This window comes from Agelaius phoeniceus, chromosome 3 (assembly GCF_051311805.1).
Source record: "Agelaius phoeniceus isolate bAgePho1 chromosome 3, bAgePho1.hap1, whole genome shotgun sequence".
Lineage (NCBI taxonomy): Eukaryota > Metazoa > Chordata > Aves > Passeriformes > Icteridae > Agelaius > Agelaius phoeniceus.
This window is the reverse complement of record NC_135267.1, coordinates 39,782,141-39,804,537: the sequence shown is the minus strand read 5'-3', so window position 1 is coordinate 39,804,537 and position 22,397 is coordinate 39,782,141. Positions and strand designations below refer to the sequence as shown.

Sequence of the window (22,397 nt, the reverse complement as noted above, 5' to 3'; positions counted from 1 at the left end):
GAACAGGCTGTTCCAGCATGGGTCCCCCATGGGGTCACATGTGCTGCCAGCAAATGTCCTCCAGTGTGGGCTCCTCTCTCCATAGGCCTCAGGTCCTGCCTGGAGCCTGTTCCAGGGTAGGCTTCCCACAGGATCACAGCCTCCTTCAGGCACCCACAGCTCCACTGTGGGGTCCTCCATGGGCTGCAGGTGGATCTCTGCTCCCCTGTGGTCCTTCATGGGCTCTGTGGGCACAGCTGCCTCTCCATGGGCTGCAGGTGGATCTCTGCTCCCCCATGGTCCTTCATGGGCTCTGTGGGCACAGCTGCCTCTCCCTGGGCTGCAGGTGGATCTCTGCTCCCCCGTGGTCCTTCATGGGCTCTAGGGGCACAGCTGCCTCTCCCTGGGCTGCAGGTGGATCTCTGCTCCCCCATGGTCCTTCATGGGCTGCAGGGGCACAGCTGCCTCTCCATGGGCTGCACCAGGGGCTGTAAGGGAATCTCTGCTCCAGCACCTGGAGCACCTCCTGCCCCTCCTTCTGCACTGACCTTGGGTCTGCAAGGCTGTTGTACTCATGCTCTCACTTTCTCTTCAGCTGCTCTTCTGCAGCAGATTTTTCCCCCTTCTTAACTCAGTTATGCCAGAGGTGCTGCCACCATCACTGCTGGGGTCGGCCTTGGCCAGTGGCAAGTTGTATCATCCCATCCTGTCTGTCCCCCTTCACTGCCCTCCCCACTACCAAAGCCTGGCCACGGAAACCCGATACACACACTGCACTTAGGACTCCAAGGTGAGGAGTTGGCACTGAAGATGATGATCTGTGGGTCAGCAGTTGTGAAAGGGTTGTATGTTTTTGTATTGTCAGAATGATTTTTCAGTCCCCTATGACACTACACAGTCACATCTATACAAAGTTTTACACACAGTAATTCTTGCCAAGTACAATATTTACATCCATATTTGCACCAAGGTAGTTGTGTTTTCCTTTGGAAAGTTTTATGTGCCTCTCTTGTCTTTACAACAACTTCTTGCTTGTGTTCCTTTTTGTGCAAAATAAGGGTAAATGCTTTCAATTCAGGTTTGCATGAATTTTTAAAAAGTAATTAATTTGGGAATTCTGACTTAGATGTAAAAAAACAAATTTATGAAGACATATATAACTTTATGAATTATTGAAATAAACCCACAGATTTGTTCCTAAAATGCTAATCTTGTAAGATGAATTTCTTCCTTGCCCATTACTCCTATGTGGGTGAAGTTGGAGAAGCAGAATCTCAGCTATGCATTGGAATGCAGTTGATAGAGCTATGCCCATTTTATACCAGCTGACAATCAGGACTAATGTTGTACTGGCAGCAGTCCAGGCTTGCCGAAATTAAGAAATCAGATGCTCATGTTCAGTCCATCTGAACACATTAAAAAGCTCCAAAACCTAGAGAGTGCAGATTTTCTCGTGTGCTGCATCTGATACTCGTGGAAACACAAATGCTCAGATATTACATGATTTTGTGGTTCTGTTTCCCTGATTTGAAAGCAACAGCCATCTAGGCAAGGTGATCTGTTAATTCTGAAACACATTTGGCCGGTTATGGAATTAACTTCCATATTAACTAATAAAAATGATGTTCTCCAGAAGCAACTGAGTACTGTATTTGTGATGCATGTTCATAGCAGGAACTAAATAAGGAGTGGGTATGGCATGCCACTCTACTGTTACATTTTTAGTCCTGCTCATGACACAGTTTTGTTCTATGCCAACTTACACTCTCCCAGATAATGCCCAAGCATAGTTCTGGGGTTGGGAGAGACGGTGGACTGTTTCCAAAAGTCTGTTTGTATCTGGCTGGGCTGTGTGGAGGAGCAGGATTTTAGTTGTCCAGCTACAAGCTGTAATGTGTTTGCTGGTTCCAAGCCCAGAACGTGGCTGTGTGCCCTGGTCTGTTTTATTTTTTGACATGTATGTGGCCACAGATCCTGCTTTCCAGGAAGCTGGGATTCAGCAGCTTCTTTAGGGAAGCAGTAGCAGCATTGTCAATGTGTGCTTAGGAAGGTAGAAGAACAATTCTTTTAAGCCTGGAAGTTAGAAGCTGACTGGGAAGCTGGAAAAATGAGCCAGAGCAACTTAAAATCATGGAATAATTAAGTTTCATATTTGTTTTATAAGACAAGCCCCAGAGAATACACTAGTATAATCAGCCATTTTGAAAGCACTTGTTTAAAAAAATATATATATTTGAAGAATTATGGCCTGGCATTTTAAATCAAAATTAATAACCTGAGTATTAAGCAGATGGCATCTACAATGTCCTCAACCAGAGGATGTAAATCCTGGCAGTAGAGTAAAACTTATCCCTAACCTAAGCTTTGCTTTCTGTTAGCTAAAGGAGCAGTGCTAGTGCAAACCTGAGTTGTCATGATACTTAGCTGTTCCTTGGAGAATCCCTGTCTTCAGCAGATGTCTCAGCCCTCTTCTAATTGTCTGTTTGCCTCCTGTCTAGGAGATGCAAGTCTAACCTTATATTTAGCAAAAACTGTAGGGTGTGAAGTTTTGTGTGGGGGTGGTTTTTTTTCTTTAAGCAGTGTTAAAGCTATTAGCATCCTAATGACTTAACAGTGTCTGGTCCGACAGACAACTCAGGGGTTGACTCTAGTCCGTGGGGCTCAGCCATCTGTCTCACCACCTCGCTTCTACAGGACATGAGGAATAGCTGTTGGGATGGCACAGGCTTCTTGTCGTGAGTTCCTCCAGCTGGCTGTGGTCCAGCAATCAGAAACTGACCTCCCAGTCCCCACATGGACAGTGCCATTCCTGGGCTGGGAATTCTGCTGCAGTTTGTGCTTTGAGGGTTGTGTGGGGAAAGCATCAAAGCTCAGGTCAGGCTGCTCTAAGGATGAACTGCCCTGAATTACTGGGATTGCCATTGCCATCTCTTGCATTTTTCTGCAGGAGATATAAATAGTACCAGGATTGTAGTAGAGTCTGTGCTTTTTTCAGTTTTTACATTGATAAGTGTGTTCAGTTGCTGCTCCTTTTTTTGGTTTTGTATTTTAAATCGGAATAAAACTCATTGCTTCATTTTGGAATTGTACTTTCTACTTCTTGAGTAAAGGACTTCTAAAACATGAAATAATGTTGTGGTTGCATAGTTAGGATAGAGAGTTTGGCCTCTGACACACACTTCCTCTCATTTAACTCTCCTCTTTTGCCTTTGAACATTATGTAGTCCAGTCTGTAATGTAGCTTCACTTAACTCCTTATTTCCAAATAGAATTAATTTAGCATCTCTGCTATTTATGCTTTGTTGAATACTGATCGTACAGCCTTAATTATTTCTTACACAGCAGGAAACCTTCAAAATAGCAGCTGTGTTTTTCCTTAAGTCAAATTGGTTGTGAACTATGACTGCTCAAATCCCTGGGAGGATAATAAGCTTTACTCCCAGCAGGTTCCCCAGACTACTGCACTAAGGGAACTGAACTGACTCCCGTGTTTCATTGTATAAATGCATTTTAACTAGAGATAAACTGACTTGCTGTAGCTTCCCAAAATAGTAAAAGAGAATTTTCTCTTCTGTGTTAGTTTATGATGGTTTGCCTCCTTGCTAATGTCCTTCCCTTCGAGTAGCATTTTACTAAGTTTCAGGGTGCCTTATTTTACCTCAGTCCATTTTGTCAGGCTGGTGTTTAAGAAATGATCACTTTCCTTTCTTTCTGACTCCCAATTCTCCCAAGAACAAGAGTGGTTGCTCATAAATACATTTCTTCACACTGTGGTTAAGTCACAGTGTTGTAAGAAAGTGTCTTGATAGTTATTTTCTGAAGTCATTAAAGTGTTGTTCCTCTTCCCTCCCTCAGCTTTCCTGTGGAAAACTTTCATACCAATCTTGGGATGTTTATCTCCACTTTTAAAGGAATATTTTAAAGATACCAAACTGGAAACTAAACTTTTCACAGTAGTTTATCCTTCTTCCCACCCATGGCATTGGCGTTGGCTTTCTCACTCAATGGCATCTCTCTCAATCCAAACGTGATACCTCAGTGAACTTGCCTTGCAGCCCATTCCATGCAGTTATTGCTCACAGACAATAAATGATTTCTGGCATCTGTTTGTTGTCTTTTTTTAATGCCCATTTCATACCTGCTAATCATATTAACCCTGTAAATTACACTGACATTGTTTTTATATCCCATTTGATTTTTGTTTCATTTTGTTTTATACTGAACAAAATTTAGATATCTGAGATATTTTTTTAAAGTATTAAAAAGCAGACTTCCAGAATTTTGTATTTGATTGAAAATCTAGTTCAGTCCTAACTACTACTTGAGTTGTGCTGAGAGGGATAGCTATTCTGTATAAGTTGCAAAGGTTTTGTAGTTTTATAATTCAGATGAACAGGAGGTTCTCCTTGATAGTTGCTGGGGTTTTCTTTCCAAAATTTAGTTTTTCTGTATAAATGTAATTAGTGCTGGAATTCCAGAGTCTTTCAGACCTGTGATTTTTGTTGTTGGGTCAAGAGGGAAGGGGACGTGTTTTCTTACATCTTCAAGCAGTAAATGCTGTACTAAACAGTGGTATTTAGAGCTGATTTTTGCAGCCCTGTAGCACTGGAGGGTCAGGAGTTGTCTTGTCCATCACTGCTCTGTGGGAAAGGCTGGCTTCTGGGTTCTGTGCAGTGCTGCCAGTCCTTTCACTGCCCTGAGGTGTTTCTGCAACAGTCCCTCACTACCCTGGTGTGCATTAGTATGAGATTAATTGAACTTTGGCTCTGGGAGTAATGCACAGTAGAAGACACCTTGCAGAGTACTCTTTGCTTTTGAAAAAATTGAAGTTATTCTCTATTGAAGGCATTTAAGTAACTTTCTGATTTTTACTCATTAATTAAAACAGTTTCATTAATAACGATCCTTTTAAATAAATTTTAAAATCCACAGATTGCAGCCTCTGTTTAAGTATTGGGAAGGCTCTGGATCATCTTCAACAAGGTAAGAGTCAACTCTGGTCCTTTCATCCTTTCAGACTTGCACAGAACAGCTGTGGAGCAGATTTGATCATCATCAATGATAAATGAATGCTCAGCCCTCATTGAATACCATCCTTTATGCAGTTTTACTTTTGCACCTCACTGATGCTTTCACAATGCTATCTGGGCATAATATTCTCGCCTTGAGGTTTTTATTTGTTTGCTTTTCTTGTTATAGAACAACAATTGAGAATTCTTCTTCCCATGTACTTTTTTCATTTACTCCACTGTTTGTTTTGAGTCATTTCACTGTTATTGTTCTGGTCTGTCTAAACCCTTGGGACAGAATTGGCTTAGGCAGAGAGCAGGATTTGTTCACATCCCGTTTGAAGTCCTGGTTCTGTGATTTTTATGGGTCTTCTACTACCTTTTTTTTTTCCCAGATCTTGACTGAGTTCCCATCAAAGTGTCTGAAATACAAGTTGCAAATACCATGCATTGCTGCAGAACTGGAGAGAATTTGCAGCCAGAAGCAAAATAAATCAATGCTAAAAAAAAAAAATTGTTTTTCCCCTAGAGAGAGGGAGTTCCCTGACTTGACCAGCTACTAATTGGTACAAAGATTTGTTTACACAGAGGAGCAAGTCCTAATTAGTTCCCTGTGTGGGTGTTCTACTTGTGAAATTAGTGTTACATTTTGATATAATCTGCTTTTATAATGAATTGTTACAATTTGCAGTAAGGAACGTATTTTTAGGGAAAAAAAAACCCAATCTGCACTGTACCACATGAGTTTCAAGAGATAATTCCTCTTTAGGCAGCAATCAAGGTTACTGTTTTGAAATTAAATGAATAAAAGTCTATAATTAGATTAAACCAAGTTTTTAGTCATATATTTATAAATATAGCTGCAGAAACACAACCATGTGTTTTTCAAAGCCAAAACCTAATGAAGCTGAATTAAGCTGATTTATGAACTGGATGGCTTGACCTCTGAGGCTATGAGGATAGTGAAACTCAATATTTGGGAAAAGTGTTTGGGGAGCTATATTACCATTATTAAGGTTATGGTTGAAATTGAAGTTCACTTCCAAGCTTTTCTGTAGTGGACTTATTTTCCTTATTAGTTTCACTTTTATTCCGGGAGCAAGCTTGCATCTCTCTCAAGTTATTTTATTTAGAGAGTTGAAAAAGTACCATTAAAATAGCTGTCTGTATAGAACCTTATGAAGCACCTGGTCTCCTTGTTTTTCTAGTGACGTCCCCTGCCCCAACACTTGGAAAATGAAATGATCACTAAAATCATTTAAATTACAATCTTTATTTCAGTAGTTTCAGAAGGTTGGAAAATTAATTTCTGAACTTAGAACTGCTTAGAACTGGACTTTTTTCATTATAAATATTGCTTTAAATAAATATAGCCTTTATACTAAATTGCTAAATGTTTTGGAAGTGTATTCCATTTCCATGATTTCATGATTATATCTTTTAATTCTTAATATAATGCATACCACTATCAGTGCACATTATTTTCCTTTGGCTGTACCAGTCTTGCCAACAGCTCATTATAAAATCTAACTTATCTGCTGCATCTATTCAGCAGAATTATATGATATAAAATTTAGTTTGAATACCTGATCATTTCAACCCAGCTGCATTTTTTAATGGTATGACTACAAAAATTTTTTGGATGTTACAAATCTCACTTTCAATAGAATAACCTCCATTTCTAATGGAAATTTCTTTTTTAAACTAGAAAGTTTTATTGCAAAATTGAGATAGGGAAGAGCAAAGCTGACCCCAAGTGTAATCTTGAATGTTTTTCATGACAGACGGACGTTGAATGTTTAGCATCGCCTCTTTGGATTTTTGCATGTGAATTGGAACCACTTTATTTCTAGGTAAGACATAACTGTGGGTTTGTGTTAAGTACCCTCTTCCTTTTATATGTGAGTTGTGAGAAAGCTAAAGAGTGCAGTATGCTGGACTTTGCTTTATGCAGTGTTTATGTGTTTGTTGAATGAGTCCAATGTAACTTGAGATTTTAAGTGCTCATTTGTCCGAAATGTCTGTGTTCCCTGAGAGAGACCACACCAGCCACTCTGTATGGTAGATATATGTACAGGAGTTTATTTTGTGATCAGGTGTATAGTTGTTCTGTTAGCTCATTGCCATCTTGAGGAGTTAGCTGAGTGCTGTCTGCCCCTTCTCTTGCATCAACACCTTCACTCAGCAGGATGTAGTGGTTTAGGGAATTTGCTGCTGAAAATCTGTGGGATTGCAAAGGCTTCCCAGAGGATTACTCTTCTGTCAGTTTAGGCCTCTGCATCAGCTCACTGCAGATTCACACAAGTACTGGTATCAACACAAGGGAATCAGTGCCAGTACCTGCAGTAACAAATTGTTTTTTGGCTTTAAACTTCTTATTTCTCTCTGCTCCAAGAAAAGGATACATGAGAAGGACTATGAAGAGGTTGTGAACAGCTGCAAACTTCAATAGCTGAGGGGGAAGCAGCGGAGTGACAGAAATGAACTAGAAGGTTTTGATCTGTAGATGTAATTAAAAGAAAATTTGTCACTGGAAACAAACTACTTCTTAGTGAAATACTAGAGGTTGTGCCAGTCCAGCTTCTTGTGCTTTCTACAAAGATTATAGGGACCAGAAGGGACATCTTTGTCACATTTCACATGCAGCTGAGTTGTGGTCAGCACTGCACCAGGGCTGCAGGGCTGAGAGTCACGGACATCGGTTCTGGTTGTGACCCAAAAAATGCTGTTTGCCAGCCCTTCCTGGATTCCTGGGAAGTGTGAAGCATTTGACCTGGAGTGCTTGCAGCATGTAACACCTAAAATCTGAAAGGCAGTGGTATCTTAACTGTACTGTTGGTAGTAAGGCTGTGCGAGATGGTAGCTTTGATCCAGTGGTTTCTCAGAGAGATGGAAGCCACTGAGTATGGAAAGGATTCTCTAAGTTAACCCTGCTTAAGTAACAGTGAATGCTGTCATTAATTCAGCTTGCTGTGAGGGGCATCCAACAAGTGGTGCTGTGGGCAAAAGACCACAAAAACTTCCATTTGCAGGTGAAAACAAGCCCAACACAGCAGCAGCCTGACTGGGTTTCTGTCAAAGCAGGTTCACAGTACCCAGGTGGAGTCAGGGCAGTCTGTCAAAATAAAGGTGTTTGCTGATCATGTGGAGGTTTGTTCAAAAGAAATAAAGCCACCTGCAGAGGTGGAAGATGTAGAGATTCATCACTTTAAGGTTACAAAGGAGTGGAACCAGCATAGCTGAAAGACAGCAATATTCCTGTTTTATTTCAGTGGATGGGTCAACAAACCCAGGTCCAAGGGAGGAGGTGGATGGCAGGGGTGGCAGGAGAGACTTAAGATGAAAGACTGCAATCAGAGCTTTGACAATTTCTACAGGGTAGAAAATTACTCACTGTGTTTTAAACTACTGATGTGAACTTGTAAGGACTGTATACACAACCAGCAAACCTATTTTGCATATTTTAGTTTTAGGTTTTACTTCCTCTGTTAAAAGAGCTTCCAATCTGCTATTTGGTTACGGTCATATGGGAGTTGAAATAGGAATTATGCAAATGACATACCTATTAAATTTTATAATAGCATTTCAGCTAAGATTAATGGCCCAGGATGATCCTGATCCAGAGAGGAGAGAATCTCAAATCCAGGTGTTCAGCATGGACTTATCCACTCCAGTGTCTGGGACTGAGAGGAGTTGAAGGGAAATCTTAGAGACAGGACAAGTAGAAGGAAAAGGAAAAATAAAAAGAAAAATGGTAGGAGTGAAGATGAGTACTCTTGATGAGACAGAAGAAAACAGGAAATGGAGAGGAAAAAAAAAGGGAGAGAAAGGAAGAAATAAAGATTTGTTAAATTATGGACTACTTAATATTATTCCATATAAAGCTAATACTACTATAGCATGATTGACTGTTTTTATTAAGTTTAATGGTAGAAAGTAATAAACTGGTTGGAATTACACCTGGTAAGAAAATTAGTTTGGTTTTTTTTTACCTGATATATTTTGAAGTCCTAACTGTTGGCTGTTAGACCTTTTACAGTTAAGACTTTTTTTCAAAATGAAACCCTCAAATATGACTTTACTGATCTTAATTTTTTTTTTCAGACTAAATACAAGATTTTTTTTTTTGTTTCTAAAAGGAAAAGTTCTGAAAATCAAATCTTAATATAAAAATGAAAAGACAATAATAAATTCTAAATACTAATGCAGTAGAAGCAATTTTTTGTGTTCTGAAGTGTGAGCTGTTTGAGCTGTGCTGGGAACTTTACATGATAAGGTTTTAATTTCTGTCAGTGCAAAGAGGAAAATTGAATCTTGTAGACTGGTTTTAAAATGGCCAGTATTCCTTACTTTTGAAAAATGTGACATGAATTATTGCTTTAGTTCTCCAGAGTTTGAATGTCCCTATCAGATTAAATAATAGCATAACTGTTTTCAGAATTGTTTCGTGTATACATGAATATGGTGATCTATTACTGTTGGTTTTTTTTAAATGACCTTGGGAGCAGGAGAATATGGGGTGGGAAGGGAGTAAACTGTTTTTCATTTTCAATTTCCTGTTTTCTAAGAATACTTTGGAAAGTTTCTTAATTAAATAATATCATAATAGACAGTTGGAAGATGAACTGTGATTATATTCAGGTCTTTATATGGTAAGTATGTTCTTAAAGCAGTAACTACTTGACAAGAATTAGGCATCATTTTCCACCAAAAGTAGTGTGAAGTGTTTAAGATGAAGTTAGCATGCAGGGAGAACGAGATCAAACATTTAGCCTAATCCAGACAATTAAGTTGGATGTCTAAAGCAGTCTTCACTAACTGCTTAAGGATTGATGTTAAGTGCCAGAATTAATATCTGAAGTTGAATCTCTGAAGTGAATTTGTACTTCACACACAAATGTGTCCTTAGTTTACCTTAGGCCATGATAACTTACTAACATCTCAGGTATCTTGATAAAATGACGAGCACTGTGGTTTTAGAATTTCAGAATGCATTTCAAACATTATTTTAGAAAGTAATTAAAAGTTTATAAACAAGTTGATAACGTTTCACACCTGTTGCTGTTCAGTTTTCGAGCCTGTTTTTATCTCACAGAGTATCTTGTACAGACATGTTCTGTACGGTTATGAGGAGTACCACGTAATGAAGTTTTTAACACAGACCTCTAGTTAATTCATTGCCAGGTATTTTACAGATATAATGCATAAATGTGTTTCAGGGAGGACTGTGAAGAAAAGTACTGTGGTAATTGTTGGGATTGCCTTGTATTGTTGGGCAGATGTGCTTTCCCAAGAACTGGGCACACTCTCAATCTGGAATTCAGCTTTTTGCCAGATTTTGGTCGGTAGTGCTAGACTGTGACTCAGAACCTAAAATTAAAAGGCTTTTCCTGAGTTTTACATTCTCAAAGAATGATGGTTTTCCAGCAGGTGTTAATTATGAGTTGCTAATTTACAGGCACCTCAGTGAAACTTCATGAAGATTTTGAAATTAAGGGCAACATTTTTCAAAAGTAGCAAAAGACACAAACTCAGTTAATTCTTCTGAAACAAAGGCTCAAATTCTTCATCCACAGGAAAAAAATAAGGCCTTGTATTATCTCTTTTTTAATAAAAAGTCTTTCAAATACATTTTTTTAATGAAAAAAATTACAAGCCCTTTTTTGCAGTGTTCACCTTCATTAACACAACTTGCTGACTTCCTTCCTCAGCTGCAGTTCTTCCTACACTCAGAGGTCAGCAAAGAGCAAGATCAACAAGCCACACATCTGGCTCTCTCTCTTTCCAACTGGAACAAAGAAACAATTTTTTAATGGCTTTTGGAGTTAATTGTAAACAATTTGGTTTTGGAGTCGCTGACTTGCAGCAAATGTTTGTCGTAGGCGGATGTAGGGAAAAAGGACCATGTCCTAATGCAATTCCTCTGTGGCCAGTGAGGAGAAAAAAAAAATCACAAAAAAAAAAATCACTTAAAAAAAAAAAAAGGAAAAGGAATGTCTTACGCCTTGTAGCACTGAAGTATGCTGAGAATTTTGAGTGCCTATATAGGATATTTCACAAGCTTAAAATATATACTTTGATGAGGCAGAGAGATGGAAGTACTTGCTCATTTAATTTTTCTGTAATCTTGTATACAGTAGTACTGATTTTTCCACCCCCTTTATATTCATGAGCTGTTTATGTATGAACAAACTGACAGTGATAAAAGACCAGGGAGAAACAATAGGAATAGGGGAAAGCTATTTTAAAATGAGTATTCTGTTCTAATACTTTTCTCTGGTGTTTATATTGTTCCTAAAGGCGTTTTTCCAGTAAACAGTTTTCAGAACCCTATATTTACAGTTGTTAACCATTAATTAATATTTTGAAAACAAATCCTTAAATAATTAGTGTAGTCGTTTTCTTACTTTCCCAGTTGTCATAATCTTTTATACTCCCTAGAATCAGGTAGCATTAGTATATCTAAATTATTATAATTTTTTTAAAGGTTTTATGTAAAGTAAATATTTGGTGTGACTTTTGTACTTTTGCACTTCAAGACAGGCTTGTTGATTTACAGCACTTCTGAAACCCCAACTACTTTTAAAATATCTTGCTGTAGTTTTATGTGTCTTAATTTGAAGTCACATAGCTCCCATATTTTGGTTTCTTTGTTTAATTAATTTGTCATTATGGTTTTTTTTTTTAATCAGACCATCCTGTTAAATATTTGCAGATGTCTTGATCTGAAAAGGAAATTGCCAGTGCTGTTTGGAATTATGCCAAAGCTTATGACAAAATTGAATAAAATGAATCATTCAAAGGAAATGTTTTCCATCGATTTGTTTTGTGGGAGATAAAGTGTTCTGTATTATTTTTTGTCAAAATTAGGTGTTTGGGTTGCTAATGCCACTTAGTGGATATCTGCCTTAACTGCAGCCTGTTCCAAAGCCAAATCAGGTGCCAGACAGCTCTCTTAATTTGTATATTGGAGTTTTCCTCCTGCCTAGAATATGTTGACTATAGCATGTTTTCAAGAAACTTAATTATCAGGTACATTTTAGGAAGTTTCTTACTGCTAGTTCATTTTTTAAATTAAATTTATTAAAATGTAGGAATTATTTATTACAGAATTTTGAACTTAGAGGAAAAATAAGGATCTTAATTGCATATTTAATGTGATTTGAAACATTAAACAAATAGTCTTGGTCACTTTGCACTGATTCTTTAGGTTAATGAAATATTAATTGATAGTAAGGTGATAATTTTGGTGGTTTAGGAAATGCTTTGTTTAGCCCTTTTGGTTGGTAACTGAGCAAATACTGACCTGGAACAAGCTGATAGTTCAAGAACTGATTCGAAGATAGTGAGTACCTTTTGTTTGATGTATCCAAAATGGGAGTGGGATAGGCTCTGCTGTAATTGGACTTCTTCACACTTCAAATAACTGGTGAGAGCAGGGTGCTGATAATGCCCAGGTTGGGTGGGCCATTACATCAGAGTGAATCACATGGGACATTCACTTCAGAGCAGGACTCTATGGTCCTCGTGGGTCCCTTCCAACTCCCAGTATTCTGTGATTCTGTAATTCTCCTTTGGAAGATCTGAAAGGTGAGATAGATACCACATGTCTGTTCCACCACTGTCAGTGAAAGTTATCATTTCCTGAATATATTTTTTAATATAAATTCTTTTTTTGCCAAGTAGTTTGGATGGTAATATTAATAACTTGGTATATTTGATACAAAATGTAAATGTATAAAATTCCATCTTTTGTCTGATACCAATACGTATATACATATATAATCTATATTGTATAATTTTTTTTCTAATGTTAGTGTTTAAAAAAAATCTAGTCTATACAAAAAAGATATCCTTTTTGCAATTTAAAGGCTATTTTTTATGGAAAAAAATTTTTGACTTCTGAAATGTGTATTGATTTAGGTCTTTCAATTTCTTTTTAGTCTGTGAAAGCTGAAAACTCTGTTCTTTGAAATTATTTTTTTACTTCAGTAAATTTCCATCAATTATTTTCCATCAACCCTGATAATTTTCAATCACTATGTATTTTTTACCTAATCTCTCAGGCTTTTCTGTATGCTCTTTTTTATTAGTAAATCAGTTGAATAATTTGCAACTAAAATAGTAATTGGCTCAGAGGAAAATAAACCACAATTCAATTTCCAGACATGTTTTACTGCTGTATTATGGGCTGGTTAAATTAACGATGAAGATTGAAAGACAATACAAAGACTTTTGGTGTTGTGAGTAACAATGTTTTTTAGAAAATTTCTTATCTTCCATTTGTTTACAATGAAATAAGGAATAATTGCAGGGTTTTATCTGCCTTCTGCCATCCTCCAGAGAACTCACATCATCATAAGTCATGAGGTAAGAGGAGCCTGAGCTTTAGGATTCTTCTTAATGCAGCTGAAGTCATCCAGGCATTCCTCCTGCCCATAGATGGCTCTCAGTCACCAAACAGAAAGCTTTGGTTAAGTCAATGGCTTTAATCTTTTGATTTGGTTACAGTTGTAATCTGGATATATCTAACCTTTTTTTCTGTAATAAGAAGCCAGTTTTGAGTTCTTGGTTAAGCAAGCTCATTTGCAAGTCCTTGTGTACATGCACACAGTGGGTGTTTGCATGTCTGCATGTTTACTTTTTACAAAATATAAGTTTTTCAACAAAGTTTTAAAATGTTTTTACATTTCCTATTTAAATAGTTATTTATAATTTGAAATGTTCTCAGAAACTAATGGATGATACCTTTTCAAGGATGTCATTATTTTAGATGTGACTTCTGTCATCTCTAAGTGTGTGGCAAGTTAGTTACAAGTGAAAATGAGACAGGGTTATGCAAAAGTAAAATTTTAAATTTTGCTCTAAATATAGTATATCTTGTATAGTTCCTAGTTCTAGAAGGCATGATTTGTCTTTGAAATGGGATTCAGCAAACACCGTATAAAGTCTTGGATATGACTGCTTCCCTCCTTTTTTGGTAGCAGGTAACTGGCATTTTAAAATTAGAGATCTCATCATTTGTATCTCTTTTATTCAGACTACAAAACCATTTTTTCATTCTCAGCTTCTAAGCTGCTTCTTGAATTCAAAAGAAATAATGTTAATCCATACTTCTTGAGAAAGTGTAAATAAAGCCAGTGTTTCTGTACCAATTGTACTGGTGCCAGAGCTGATGTGGCACATGGCAGATGCCCCGCTGAGAACCCTCACCAGCCTTGGGATCTCACTGTGCTAAAGCCTGAGCAGCCCCCATGTGTGTTCCACTCAGCCTTTGAGTGGAAATAACAGTTCTGATAATTTCAGATGCAGTCACAGTTACTTTTAAGCTAAATTCTGAGTTTCAGCAGGAAGAAAAGGAAAGCAGTATGATTTGGTTTCTAATACAGGTATTAGTTCTGAAATGTGGTTATTACATTGTCTGGATTAGTTTGGGTTTTGTTTAAGCTGCAAGAGGAGAGGAGAAAGTCATGCCCTGGAGCCCATGCAGAACTGCTGGCTGATTGTGCAGAGGCAGGGTGGTGCTGTTGGGCTGATTCCAACTGCTGTGAGGGCTCCATGGCCTTTCTTTAGGTGGGAAGGTGAGCTATGGAGACAGTCAGGGAACTGATGCACCTCATTTATAAGGAAAGGCTGAGGGAGCTGGGCCTGTTTAACCTGGAGAGGAGAAAAGTGAGAGTAGACCCCATCAATGTGTGTGAAAGGGAGGATGGACCAGGCTCTCTGGTGGTGCCCAGCAGTAGGACAAGAGGCAATGGGCAGAAACTGATGCACAGGAAGTTCCACCTAAACATGAGAAGAACTTCTCTGCCTGCGAGCAGATTGCCCTGAGGGGCTGTGGATCACCCTGGGGAGCTGTGGATTGCCCTGAAGGGCTGTGGATCACCCACAGGGGCGATGGATTGCCCTGAGGGGCTGTGGATGGCCCAGAGAGGCTGTGGATCACCCAGGGGGACTGTGGATCACCCAGAGGGGCTGTGGATTGCCCAGGGGGACTGTGGATTGCCCAGGGGGACTGTGGATCGCCTGGAGAGGCTGTGGATAGCCCACAGGGGCTGTGGATTGCCCAGGGGGACTGTGGATGCCTGGAGAGGCTGTGGATAGCCCACAGGAGCTGTGGATCACCCACAGGGGCTGTGAATCGCCCGGAGGGGCTGTGGATTGCCCAGGGGCTGTGGATCACCCACGGGGGCTGTGGATCACCCACAGGGGCTATGGATTGCCCTGAGGGGCTGTGAATCGCCCAGAGGGGCTGTGGATCACCCACAGGGGCTGTGAATCGCCCGGAGGGGCTGTGGATCGGCCGGAGGGGCTGTGGATGGCCCGGGCGTGCTGTGGGTTTGATCTGCCTCGCCGGAGCGGTTCCAAAGCCTGGGGCGGTGCGGTGGCGGCCGTGCGGCAGCAGGGGGCGCTCCCACGCCGTCACGGCCGCGCTCCGCATTCCATGGATAATGGATAAAGGATAATGGATAGTGGGTAATGGCTAAGGAATAGTGAGCCTCTGCAGGCCTGTGCGCCTCCCAGGGTGGGGAACCGATGGGCTTGGATGGGTCTGGGACCAGCCACCATTCGTACTGGTCAGTCAGCAGTACATACATACCTGCAGGAAAGTGAGAGGAGGGTATAAAGTCACTACTACCGTGCATCAATTTTAATGTCTTAATAAAAAGTTATTGTGCAGATTTCATTGCTATACTAGGAATGGCTTCCAGGAGTGATTGGAATTAATTACTGCAGAGCCTGCCAGGGTCAGTACATGCTTTCAATTTTCATTTACGCTTACAAGAAATCTAATTTTTAATTAAAAGGATGGTTTTAATTCTGCACCATCCATACTAGTCCTTCCCTGTTTGTCATTTCAGGCAAATAACAGAATTGTTAATATACTCAGAAAAGTTACAGTGGTTTTAGCAGCTCTTGTTGAGGCATGAGGCTTGTTTGCCAATCAGTGTAAGTAAAACACATTATTTGAAAATAGATTTACTCGGGAATGTGCTTCTTAAAGTATTAGGCACAATGCAAAATTAAGAATCTCTTTGTGTTTGCATCATTAAGAGGGCTAATGTGCTTGTCTATTAACACAATTTTCAAGGCAGGCTCTTTTGCAGAAAAATGCCACACACCCATTCTGCTCTGTATGCCTTAATGAATTGAGTCTTTAATTTGAAAGTATGTGCACTAACAAAATAATATCAGGAGGGTTTAAAAAATGACACAGAATTAATTAAGAAAGAAAGGAGGCGTTTTATTGAAATTTATACTTTTCAGTAACTCCTGCATACTTACAGGTTAGACTAATGTTTTGGAGAAAACCTTTTACTGTTCAATATTCAGTCTCCTCCTCCCTTAACTTGACTGTGAGAGGAGTCATTGAAAAATTCCAGAGTTTAGCACCTTTCTAACCTGCCTTATGTTTAATTTATAGTCCAGTATAATGATTAAATATTTTTCCTCAGTCTTTCTGCTTACCAGTCTGTCTGTCTCTGTGGGATTGATTTGGTTTTATCATTGAGTGGAATAATTTACATTTGTATTTATGGAATGTCTTCTGGATAGTATCTCTAGTTTATTATTTTGAATTACAATACTATTTTCCAGAATATTTTAATTCCCTTCTAGCTTAGTGCATATTTTAAAAGGGTATTCTCTTCTTCTCTGCCTATCACTAATTTAAAGTATTGAACAAAACCAGATCTATACAACAAATACTGTTTAAAAATACCATCACCCTTTTTTTGCCAGTAAACTGCTGACAGCTACTTTTTCAGATTTTCAGTGTTCTAGCAAATTTATGGTAGTAAATAACATTTTCCTTATCTCCAGTGCTTTGTCCAAGTTCCCTCTGTATATTTCTTCAATTCTGCCCTATGCTTATGCAGGTGTATTGATTCCTGAGCCTCCGTTTTGTCTCTCTTGTCCACCCAAATAACCTGCTGTGTATTTTCTTTTCTGCTAAGTTTCTTGCACTCCCTTATCTGTTAAATCAACTTTCCAAGAGAACTGTCCTTCAGTACCTGAGAGTACTGAAACTGCTTTTGTGAAATCAGTTTAATTTGCTGTTTTTTCTCCTTGTTTAGTAACCTCCTCTATTTTTAATTTCTCACGTTTCTATCCTTATATTCAATTAATTCTCCCCATAACTACCATAAAAGTCAATAACAGCCTCTCAAAAGGACATTTATTACTCCAGAAGCCTGTGGAGATGCATGGTTAATCCTCCTGAAGCTTCTTGCCCCATTCTGTTACTTGTATGCCTCCATACTTCAGCAGAACCTTCTTAAACACTTCTCTGGGTTATGTGGTCTCTCAAGTTATTGTTTTGGGATGTTACCTGTTGTTTCTTTTTTTTCCCCTCACCCAGACACACATAGAAGTTTTTCTTTTACCTTTTCCTGAAATTTTAAGTACGTTTTAAAAGTATACATTATCCTCCAGTTTAGTTAAAGTGGATTTTGATTTTTTTTTTCTAGCAGAACTCTTGTTATCCATCAGCAGCCTTGTAACAGCCTTGCAATAGGTCAGCAAGTTTTCTTATTTTTGTAAGAAGATATTAAATAGGACCACTATGACAAAGTTTTAAACTAAAAGCAGGAAATCCCTAGAAAGATCCAGATTTCATCTCTAATTCCTCAAATCTTGGTAGCTATTGCCAGCTGTAGCTGTCTTAATTCCACTAAGGTCGATATCTTTGATTGAATTAATTGTCCTTTTAGTATTTTAAGATATTCTTTAACTTCTTTTCCCTTTCCTAGGAAACCATACTTGTAAAGACTGCTCTGATCCATATCTTCTAAATTATTACCCTCCAAACCATAAATACAAAATGGTAAAATGCATTATATCCTACATAGTGACACATTCAGAGCAGATCACTAGGAAGTATTCACTAAGAAATCCAGTCCCTGTAGGATTTATGTTTGACTTACTGAGATTAGATGTGCTGTTTTGGCATTTATGTGTTAAAATGAGAAGTAAAATAGAAAAAGAAAGCTAGCATGCAAAGACTTACTCCTGTTATCAACTGGCACAAGAAATAACTGTAACATAAAATCACTTTGAGGAAAGTTTTTACCATAGTTGCCCAGAGAACTAGAATATGATGGTTTTCATCTTGTCTCTCAGACACTTGCATTGGATTTTCTGTGTGTATAATAAAAATACTCTGTGTAGCATAGTCAGAAGACTGAATGATAAGCAGTCATTTATAGGTGGAAAGGACCAGAAACTTTTTTTTTTCTGTTTCTGAATTTTCACCCGAAAGTCCCGTTTCTGATTCTAATTCTTAGATCTAGCCTAGCTTTTTCACTCATTATATTCACAAATATTGAAACCAGATACCTTCTCAAATGTTCAAATCATTAGATTTCCAAAATTGAATGGATTCTAAGATGGCTTATTTCTTTTCCCACTATGAATTTGGTGGGAGATGATGAGGACAAGAAAACTTTTAAGAGGAAAATTGTAGTGTGGCTCTCTTACAAGATATTGGAGGAACTGAGTAAAACTCCACTTGGAAGAAAACATAGTGATTTTATTCTGAAGGAAGAAACACACAAACTATCCAAACCTGTCCTGTGTCTTCTAAAGGTGTGTCTGTGCTGTGAAAATTGATAGAGGCTCCATTTGTTGTGTACAGAGGAATTGTGTCCCTGGTTTGTGTAAAGCATCTGTTCAGACTAGGTTACTCTAGTTACTCTCTGCTCAGGCAGAAGGATCAAAGTGCAGCTTTCTTAAATTCAAATATAATTTTACTCTAATTGCTTAATTGGATTCCATTCTATGTTTTTGTTGGTGTTTTTTTGTTTGTCTGGTTCGTGCTTTGTTTTGTTTTTTATTATGACATATGTCAAAATCCAGATATTTTGGATGCCTGGTTTTCATTCTTTCATGATGGCTGCTCTGACATTATAGACTCTGAAAATATACAGGAGTTCTGTTCAAAGTAAGTTCAGGTGTGAGGGTTGGCATATAGAAAAATCCCCCTGCTGGATAAGTTTTAGGTTCATCTAAGGTAAATTTTTCTTTTTTTACTTTTAATTTTAGAGAAACCACAAGCCAAGCTCTGTAATCCTCGAGGCTACAGGTATTAATGTTGGCCAACTCTTAAACATTTTATGATTACTGAAAAACATATTTGTCATTACAACCCATTTATTAAATCCCTTTGACTTGCATCACTTTTTTTTAGGTTTTAATTGTGTCCTGCAATCTGCATATCAGTTAACAGCAAAAGCTCTTGGCTGGAAGTGCTCCTTAACCAGGAATTTTAATAAAATGGTTGTTCAAAGAGAGAATGATTCTTTTATCTTCAGTTCCTTTCACCTTGAGCAACTTTCTACTCTTATTCTACTTTTCACTTCTTTATAGCTATTTTCTGGCTTTGAGTTTTGTTGGGGTTTCTTTTTGTCTGTTTATACTTACCTCCTAAGGAATGTGTGGCACTGATTTTTCTTTGCTTGTGTATAGGTTGCCACTTAGTGCTCTTTATGTATGTTATTTGTATTATGAAAACCTTATAAATCCAGTGTTTAGAGGCCAGCATTGGGGATAATTTCTTTTTTTTGGAAAACGAATATGGTTTGCTTTCTGAAAAGAGTTTGGTTATGTTTTTGTCTTATCTATGCCTTTCAAGACAATACAGTACATACTTCATTATCAAGTATCTTTGGAGGTTTTGTGCAATTATCACCTCAACACAAATGTATGCTATTTTTACTTTTTTTTTAGTATAATTATACATTTTTAAATTATTTTTAGAATAAAGTCTTTTTTAACTTATTTTTAGAATAAAGTCCATAGAGAAGTAATACCATTTTTGAAAACTAACAGTATTTGCACAATTGAGACTATTAAATATTAAATATCAGGTGTAATATTTTTCTTCATCAATGCAAGTGTCGTTTCTAAGGTTTAAACACTTAGCAGTAAAACAGCTGAAGACAGTAATAATACCATCATGCAAATATTCTCAACTATAAGAAAATTGAAGAGATTATTAAAAAGAAACCTACTGTGGAATTTGATGGGAAGTAATAGAAACACAGAATCATTTAGGTTGGAAAAGATCTTTGAGTGCATTGAGTCCAGATGTTGACCTGATCCTGCCAAATCCACCATGTCCCTAAGCACGACATCTACAAGTCTTTTAAATACCTCCAGAGATGCTGGCTCACCCACTTCCCCAGGCAGCTTGTGCCAGTGCTTGACTGCCCTCTCAGAAAAGAAATTTTTCCTAATATCCAATCTAAACCTCCCTGGTGCAACCTGAGGCCATTTTTCTTGTCCTATTGCTCATCACCACTTTGCTGGTCCTGCCGGCCGCGCTGGGCCCAGCCTGGCTCATGTTCAGCTGCTGCTGACCAGCACCCCCAGATTGTTTTCCTCTTGGCCACTTTCCAGCTGCTCTTCCCCAGCCTATAGCACTGCAGGGGTTGTTGTGACCCAAGGGCAGGACCCAGCACTTGGCCTTGTTGAACCTCACACCACTGGCCTCCGCATCAGTTCAGCCTGTCCAAATCCCCCTGCAGAGCCTTCCTGCCCTCCAGCAGGTCAGCACTCCTGCCCAACTTGGTGTCATCTGTGAACTGACTGAGAGTGCAGTCGATCACAGAATCATTGAGGTCGGAAAAGAGCTCCAAGATTATTGAGTCCAACCTCTTATTGACACCATCATGGCAGCTAGAGCCAAGTGCCATGTCCAGCTGTTTCTTGAGCACTTTTGGAGTGGTGACTCCACCACCTCCCTGGCCAGTCTGTTCCTGTGTTTAACCACTCTTTCCATGAAGAAATCCTTCCTGGTATCCAACCTAGGCCTCCACTGATGCAGCTCGAGGCCATGTCCTCGCATCCTAACGCCAGTTGCCTGGGAGAAGAGACCAAACCCCCCTGGCTCCAGCCGCCTTTCAGGTGGTTGTTCAGAGTGTTAAGGTCTCCTCTGAGGCTCCTTTTCTCCAGGCAAACACCCCCAGCTCCCCCAGCTGCTCTCATCAGACTTGTGCCCAGACCCTTCCCCAGCTTCCTGTCTTTCTCTGGACACACTCAATGCCTTTCTTGTAGTGAGGGTTCAGAACTGGACACAGCACTTGAGGTGTTGCCTCACGACTACAAATCCCCTTGTCCAGATCCCATGTAAATATATTAACTGGGACTGGCCCCAGTACTGAGCCCTGGGGAACACCATTGGTGTCTAGCCACCATTTGGATCTAACTCCATTCACCACCACTGTTTTTTACCCTGTGTACCTGTCCAGGCCATTAGCAGCCAGTTTCCCCAAGATAATTTTTTGAATTTTGCACTTCTGCTGTTTCCTTACAAGCACTTCGACAAACTGTATGAGTGAATATCACAGTGATTTGGAATCATGCTTTTGATCTGAGAGGTCTTGAGTTTGTTCAGATTCTGGTATATTTTTGAAGCCATGATTAATTATTCATGCAGTAAGGTCAGTTCCAGTATCTTAATGATGCTGATGTGCTTAGTACATTTCCCTCAGACTGTGGACTGGATGCCTCCTGTCTTTGCCCACTTAGGTGTGCCACTAGAAGTCATCATTCTGAATCATCCATTGCCACTCCTGAGCTTGGGAACCTTTCTCCTGAAACTCCCAGTGGAGCTGCTCATGAAAACATGCACAAGCCCTGCTTTCGTTAGGATGTTCTAAATGGGGTTAAGCAGTAGGTATTTGCTGATCCAGCTCATTTTGACAAAAGCCTTTCAGACCATGTTTATCTGAGCAGACAGATTTAGGAAATATTATCTGGCAAAGGAGCACTGATGCGCTGCAAAGGCTTGAGCTGGTGAATGTGTCCTTTTTCACTAACACAGAGTTTTAAAGCTTTGTCTCTTTGTTACATCTTCAGTGTACTGCAGTGCTGCTGCTGGTGTTGAATTGGTACTGATTAAATTAGTCCTGTAAGAGAAGAAATCGATCAGTACTTCTCCAGCAGTTTGTATAGTACTGAAGCTGTGACTTGAGAGGGGTGCAAAACTCCACACTTGAGAATTGGGTAGTTGCTTAAAACAGTGTGTAAAACCAAAATTTTCAAGAAGTGTTGAATAACACGATATTCAGTCTTCAGTCAGTAATATGCAGTTTGGGAACACTTAGTATATTTTTGAAAGTGGATTTAAGCATATAATAGATATATTTCAGTATACTTTCAGTATATGTATGTAAAATCCATGGCAGATTTGTGGGGTTGAATTCTGATTTTTTTTTTGGGGGGGTACTATTTTATATATCACAATTCAGAAATAAACTGATTTCTTTAGTGGGGTAGAAGGAATTTATTTTCCCATACAAGGTAGTACCTCTAGAATGTTGAAACTAAATCAGTAGAATTTTAGGAACACAGTTATTTGTTGCAAAACCAGCCTGTGATATTTTGTTCAAAGCTCAAGTTTAAAAC

The 22,397-nt window shown here is 38.9% G+C and overlaps 1 protein-coding gene across 6 annotated transcripts in view; it reads left to right on the top strand.

The window, feature by feature from the left end:
- CYRIA (CYFIP related Rac1 interactor A) overlaps positions 1–22,397 on the top strand; it is a 56,541-nt gene that overhangs the window by 11,440 nt on the left and 22,704 nt on the right. For 5 of the 6 annotated variants that reach the window (XM_054629992.2, XM_077175095.1, XM_054629990.2 and 2 more), the window contains exons 2-3: positions 4,912–4,962; positions 6,773–6,841. The exons of the other annotated variant lie outside the window; for it this stretch is intronic. The gene's annotated coding sequence lies outside the window, so the exon portion shown is untranslated. The remainder of the gene's footprint in view (positions 1–4,911; positions 4,963–6,772; positions 6,842–22,397) is intronic. 6 annotated transcript variants of the gene reach the window in all.